The 7,132-nt window shown below is 52.7% G+C and overlaps 1 pseudogene; it reads left to right on the top strand.

Annotated features, from left to right (window-relative positions):
- Positions 5,032–5,493, top strand: LOC102158202 (annotated as a pseudogene).

Here is a 7,132-nt window from a genome sequence, read left to right on the forward strand (position 1 = left end):
AGGTTGAGGATCCACCATTGTCGCTGCTGTGGCTCCAGTTGCTGCTGTGGCACAGGTTTGAACCCTGGCCCAGGAACTTCCATGTGTCTCCAGCACAGCTTAAAAAAAAAAAAAAAAAAAAAAAAAAGGAGAAAGATAAGAGGAAGAAGAAAATGTCCAAACTGTTCCTGGGGGTTCTGTAAGGAGCCCAACTACTCCTGCCTATCACCCTGGCCTGTCACTACCTAGACCTGTCACTCTGGGTCAACTCTAATCACTCAGACCAAGGCTCCATCATGGGCAGAAAGAGCCATGTATAGCCAGCCACAAAGCTGACCTCTATAGGCCCTTCCCTTGTATTGGACACAGTTCTAACCTGGGGCTTATATCGAGTCCATTAACCTCAGCATGACTCTGTGAGATACCCACGAGTCTTATCCCATTTTATGAACTGGGAACCTAGGAAAGACCAGGCCCTGGAGTAAGCTGACATTTTCAGAGCCAAATCTCTTCTCTTGGCAGAATCATGAGGGAACGAGCATGGAAGGAGAAGGCAGCGTACAATTTTACTGGGCACCGTATATCTCATGTTATCCTCACAACACCTCCGTAAGGGCCTGCATTTCATGGATGGCCAGACAGAGGCTTGGAGAGGGTCAGGGTGGCTCAGCGGGCTAGTGATGAAGTACAGGGCTATGATTTTAACCCTAGGCCACCCCTGTTGTTGAATCTGCTTGATAATTCTCAACTTGGAGAGGCAGGTAATGTGATCCCCACGACACGGATGAGAAAACTCAGGCTCCAGCAGGTAGAAATGACTTGGCCAAGGTTGCGGTGAGATCGGAGGGCTAGGAATTTGAACCCAGACCTCTGACTTTGAAGCCTGTTGACATCAGGCAGGAAGATGGAATTGAGACGTGGAAGGCTTTCCTCTGCCTCTCAGATTGTGCCAGGGTCTCCGTGGCTTTTATTCACCCCCGTCCCCAACTTCTGCACCCCAGGATCCTCCCCCGAGCAGCCGCAGGATCCAGCGCCGACCAGGGAGAGGTCAGGGCTGAGAAGGTCTGGCGTGTGCGATGGGGCCGTTCCCAGTCTAACCCCCTAAGCTCCTTGCTCCTTATTCAGAGATGGAAGAAGATGGGACAAAACGTTCGTGTCATTGCCTCCGCCTCCTTGCTCCCCTCTACCCCGGCAACGCCACCCCTCTGAGCTCATGGGGTGCGGGGGAGGATGGGCCCTTGGCTTCCTGGAAAGCTGATTCACTCACCTTTTCACAGAAAAGAAGAAAGTCTTGTTTTCTGGACCCAAGTGGAGCTCACCCTTGCACAATCCTGCCCTTTGAATCCCCGGGGTGCCACTCCGTCTGGAAGTCTGTGCCTTTGGAGACTCCAAACCTGCTCGCTCTCCCTGATGAGGACTGATTACAATCACCCATTCTGGGCCATCACCCCAGGTCCTGCCTGCTGAGAGGCGCTTCCAGCTCCCATCCAGGAGCCTGAGGACAAGCTGCACCTCCCGCTGTAGCGGCAGGAAGCCAGCGCCTTGATGGCTTCAACCTCCCCCAACCTCCCCACCTTCCCCCAAACCCTGAGAGTGGCCTGTTTCCGGGAAGGGGGAGGTGTCTGCCCCCCTCGCCTCCCAACCCCGAGGGAAGCTTCTGGAGAACCACTCAGAGTTCATCTAAATAAACCCAAATGCTTTGGGACAGTCATCTTGGTAGTAAACAAAGTGGGGAAAAACAAACAGATTTTAGAGTCAGACAGATGTGGATGCAAATCCTGGTACCACCACACTGCTTTCTAACTTTGGGGACCCTCACTCCTCTGAGCCTCAGTTTTCTCACCTGTGAAATGGAGCTGGTTATCACGAATGCGGAAAATGACGCGGTAATGTCTCTTACGGTTGTGTGAAGAGTAAAGAATATAGCAAGTGAGTAAACACCTAGCACCACGGTCAGGGTCAGGCCCCCTTCCTGCTCTCTGCGGCCACTTCCTGCTCCGTTATCCCACAGCCTCCCGTGAGCCCAACACCTGGTGCCCCCTAATGCCCACCTGGTCTGTGAGGGGGTCTTTCCCGTCTCCCGTTGTTGGCCTTTTACTGCTCTCATCCCTGGAACAAATGTCTTTTCTCTGCCAGGACAAATTCTGTTTTTAGGATCATAAGCCTTAGGGAAAGAATTTCTCATTGCCAGCTTATACGCAAGGAAATGTCACCAAGTCGGCAGGCTCCTTGCACCTGGGGAGGCTCCATGGCCCATACCAAGTCACACAGCAAGTGGACGACAGAATCCAGCCTGCTGATCCTTGACCTCTGTAGGGTCAACCCCTCTCAGGGCTGGAGAGTTCGAAGCCCTTGTTCAAAAAGAAGTCTCAGGAGTTCCCGTCATGGCTCAGTGGTTAACAAATCCGACTAGGAACCATGAGGTTGCGGGTTCAATCCCTGGCCTTGCTCAGTGGGTTAAGGATCCGGCGTTGCTAAGAGCTGTGGTATATGTCACAGACAAGGCTTGGATCTGGCGTTGCTGTGGCTGTGGTGTAAGCAGGCAGCCGTAGCTCCAATTCGACCCCTAGCCTGGGAACCTCCATATGCCTTGGGTGCAGCTCTGGAAAAAGACAAAAAAAAAGAAGTCTCAGGTGACACCCCGGTCTGCACAGAATTCCCTTGGGGGTTTCTCAGATGCTGTAAATAGTTGTAAACTTTTTTTTTTGTCTTTTTATGGCCACACCCACAGTACCTGGAAGTTCCTGGGCTAGGAGTTGAATCAGAGCTGCATCTGCTGGCCTATGCCACAGCCACAGGAACACCAGATCCAAGCCACATCCGTGACCTACGCTGCAGCTTGTGGCAACGCTAGATCCTTAACCCACGGAGTGAGGCTGGGGATTGAACTCACATGCTCACACTGTCAGGTTCTTAACCTGCTGAGCCACGACAGGAACTCTGAACTTTTATTTCCACCTCTAGTTCTTGATAAATTTGTGAAATGTTAGCAAAAGTCAAACAACACCTCATTGACTAATGTTTTATGAGGTCAACAGGGCGCTTCCACCCGCCGGACTCAGTCCGCAAGTGTAAAAACATGGAGAATGCTTGCTGAAGAGCTCCCCACTTAGAACTCCACCCCCACAAGCAGCAGGATGAAGTTCAGCGAAGCTGGGGCATTCCTGTCGTGGCGCAGCAGAAACGAATCCAACGAGTATCCATGAGGGTGCAGGTTCGATCCCTGGTCTGGCCCAGTGGATCGGGGATCCAGCATTGCCATGAGCTGTGGTGTAGGTCACAGACATGGCTCAGATCCTGTGGTGCTGTGGCTGTGGTGTAGGCTGGCAGCTACAGGTTCGATTAGACCCCTAGCCTGGGAACCTCCATGTGCCATGGGTTCAACCCTAAAAAAGCAAAAAAAAAAAAAAAAAAAAAAAGAAAAAAGGAGGGTGTATAGCTTATTGGGGTCACAAAGCTGGTGGGAGGCAACTCCTCTCACCATTAATCTGCCTCCAAGGGCAACCCGCCTGAGGTTCCCTCTTACCCACAAGCTTGTACTGTCCTTTCTTTGTTTGTTTTGCTTTTTTAGGGTCGAACCCGTGGCACATGGAGGTTCCCAGGCCAGGGGTCTAATCGGAGCTGTAGCTTCCGGCCTACGCCAGAGCCACAGCAACGCAGGATCCAAGCCGTGTCTGCAACCTACACCACAGCTCATGGCAACACCAGATCCTTACCCTCTGAGCGAGGCCAGGGATCAAACCTGCATCCTCACAGATGCCAGGGTGATTTGTTAACCACTGAACCAGGACCGGAACTTCCCAGAGGAGCTGTTTTAAAAGGCAGATGCCTTGGCCTCAGCCACAGGCTCAGGGTTCCCCAGGGGCCGGAGGGGGGCAGTTCTCAGAATGTCTGTTCCTGAGAAGGGCAATTCTGATGTAGAACCAGGGCTGGGAACCACCAAATCTAAGTTAATCGTAGGCAATAAATAGCGAGCACCTGCCAGGTGCCACGCAGTGTCACCATGGTTATCCTTGACCCATCTTCACCTTGTGATGAGCAGGGGAAGCTCCAAGAAGTCAAGGGGCTTCCCAGGCCACAGCTGGTAAGAGGCAGAAGCAGGCTTTGACTTCTGGTCTTTCTGATTTCAGAGCCCAGGCTTGCCTGGCTCCCTCTACGTGTAGTCCTACTGTGTGAGAGCCTTAGGGACACAGGATAAGTCAGACTCACAGCTGGTCTAAGAGCCGACACCTGAACAGTTCTCTCTAACACAAAACTGCTGAGAGGAAGGATGACAGAGGCTCCAAGGGCAGTGAGCATCTAGTGGTGATGCTGGGGGAAAACCAAGGAGAACTGCCTGGAAGAAGTGGTGTCTGCGCTGGGTCTTGGCTGATCCTTTTGTTATTTCCGTCTGTCATGCAACATGCCAAGCATTGGGTTTGGTCCAGGAGGTAGAAAGATAAACAGGACACAGTCTCCCCGGTCTCATGATACTCATCTAGCATCCGGTCTTCTCAGCACCTCCCGTTGTCTGTGCTGGCTTCCCCTGCCCCCCACCTGCTCCCTTCCCTGCTGCATCCTCTGCTGCCTCCATCTACCTGCCCTGCCATTCAGAGCACCCTTCACAATGAGCTGGGTCATCCTCGTCTTCCAGGAAATGGGGTGCTCCAGGCCCAGAGCCAGGCAGGGAAGAGGCCCCGGGGCCCCGCTCAGGCCGAGGGAGTAGGAGGGGAGCTCCAGAGCCATGGAGTGAGTCACGGCGCCCAGACACCTGAGAAAGGGTGTCATGAGACCCACTTCCCTGGGAAGTCAGGGAGAGAGATGAGATAGGAAGAGAAAGTGCTTTGAGCTCCTTGGGAGAAAGAAACCACAAACAGGTCCGGGGTGTTATTATCATGGTCATTACCTGCCTCAATTAAAGGGGCGCACATCTACCTCCGTGACGAATCATTAACCTGTCCTGCAACCCACACAGGATTGGAGCCTTAATACAATTTCACTTTTATTATTAACAGATAAGCCCCTGCAGAATTCCCGAGAGCCACTTTGGGCTGCCAGGGGTCTCCCCCCCACATGGCCAGGAAGGAGAGGCTGAGCCCCCTCACTGCGGACACCCCAACTCCCAGCCCCTGGGCCCCCTACAGACGTCTGGAATCATCCCTTGGCTCCTGGCTCCTGTGTCCACATGGCCCTTCACCTCAGCTCAGCAGAGTCTTCCTCGCCTGGCGCGTCTGCCCATTTTGCGGGCACAGCCCAGCAAGGGGCCGGAAGGCAGAGCTTAGGCTGACCATGAACCTGTACATGAATGCAGGGAAGGCAATTATAAAATGGAGGAAGAACATCTGAAGAAGATGAACCCCAACAGCCCCTCTATCGCACGTGGCATCAGCCCATTGTTTGCTTTTATGGATGACCTGGCAGACCCCATCTGTCTTGTTTACTGAGCAGATACCCAGACACACCAGCCTTATGACAAAGACTGAGGAGAAGATCTATCATCTCCTCCGTCGGCAGGCCCTGCACGCCGGGAAATAGTGGAAACAGTTGAGTTTGGAAGCATTGGGGGGGGGGCTTGGAACACAGGTGTGTAAGCGTGCTGCAGAGGAAGTTTGTATTATAGCATTCCTTTTTTTTTTTTTTTTTTTTTTTTTTTGCTTTTTTTAGGGCTGTACATACAGCATATGGAAGTTCCCGGGGTTGGGGTCAAAGCCGAGCTGCAGCTGCTGGCCTATACCACAGATCCATGCTGCATCTGAAAACTACACCACGGCACACGCAACGCCGGATCCTTAACCCACTGAGCAAGGCCAGGGATCAAACTTGCGTCCTTATGAACAATAGTCAGGTTCGTTACAGCCGAGCCATAATGAGAACTCCATATTCTAGTTTCCACTTTGGTACTCTCTAGCCAAGATTAAAGATATTAGATGAAATGCGAGGATCTTGGTCAATAATCTGAAACCCCCATTGCCTCCCCTTCCCCCACCATCGCGTTTTTACTTAAACATTTTTATGATGATTAAGATGGAAGTTGGCTTTTATCAGTTAATGTTGGTTCCGGTCTTTCAAACTGTTCGTATCTGCTTTATAACATTCCCTGTACTAACTCTTCTTCACATCGGGGTGGGGGTGGTGACACAGGGTCGTTATGGCCTCAAGATAAAGTCTTAGTGAAAAATGAATAAATGTTCTTTAGTTATATTTTTTAAAAAAGAAATACATACCAATGCGTTCTGTCATGAAGCAACGCCCCCAATGTCCCCAAGTTGGGGCACTGCCTTCAGGAAAGGCTGGCAGGAGCTGATTTTCTCCACCTGAGGATGGTTCCCTAGAGTAAACAAACACGGCTGGGCCTCGGGGCTTAGAGAGGGCACTGCAGGCAGAGGGAGCGGCTGAGCAATGTGCTGGGAAGAAAGAAATCAGTGTGCTGGTGGGGGGGCATGGGGCCGAGTCCCACGTGGCTGGGGAGGTGGGGGAGGGAGAGAAATGAGGCTGAATGCAGAAGAAGGCGTCGATCATCAAAGGCCTCTTAGGCCAGGACTGTAACGACAGGCAGAGTGTAGGGACCAACCACGAGCCAGGCCAGGGTGAGGGGCTTTCTTAGCGGTGACTTGGGAAACCCCTCGTGACAGTCCTAGAAAGTGGTATTATTTATCATCCTCTTTCTCGCCTGAAGACATTTCCCCCTGGCAGTAAGAGGGGAAGCAGGCTCAGAGGGACCCTGGTTCTTATTGCAAAGATAAGAGGCTTGACTGAGGATGAGAGCAGGGATGTCAGGCAGAGGGAAAGGAAGCTGCAGGCTCCTTGGGCTAAAGTGATGGGGTGGCCAGTGGGGAGCAGGGTGAGGGCCCAGGCCACAGAGTGGCCTGTGGGAGGAAGGTGGTGCAGCTGGTGAGTGGGGGGCTGCAGGGAGTAGCAGGGCCTCCCGGGAGAGCCCTGGACTCCTCCACAAGCACAGGGGTCGGCACAGAGCACAGTCACACAAGGGCAGAGCTGGAAGCCACCTTGCAGAAATCTGGGGAGTAGGACCCTCCTGACTCATTCGCCCAGCTGTCCCCTCTGGCTCTAAGCCACCTGACTCCAGTTCAAGTCAACAGCGGCTCTTGCTTAGACGGCTCTAGAGAGTCCAAAAGCCTACCACAGCCCAGAAGGTTCTGTGTGGCCTTCTCCTGGG

The sequence above is a fragment of the Sus scrofa genome, chromosome 4 (assembly GCF_000003025.6).
Source record: "Sus scrofa isolate TJ Tabasco breed Duroc chromosome 4, Sscrofa11.1, whole genome shotgun sequence".
Taxonomy (NCBI): domain Eukaryota; kingdom Metazoa; phylum Chordata; class Mammalia; order Artiodactyla; family Suidae; genus Sus; species Sus scrofa.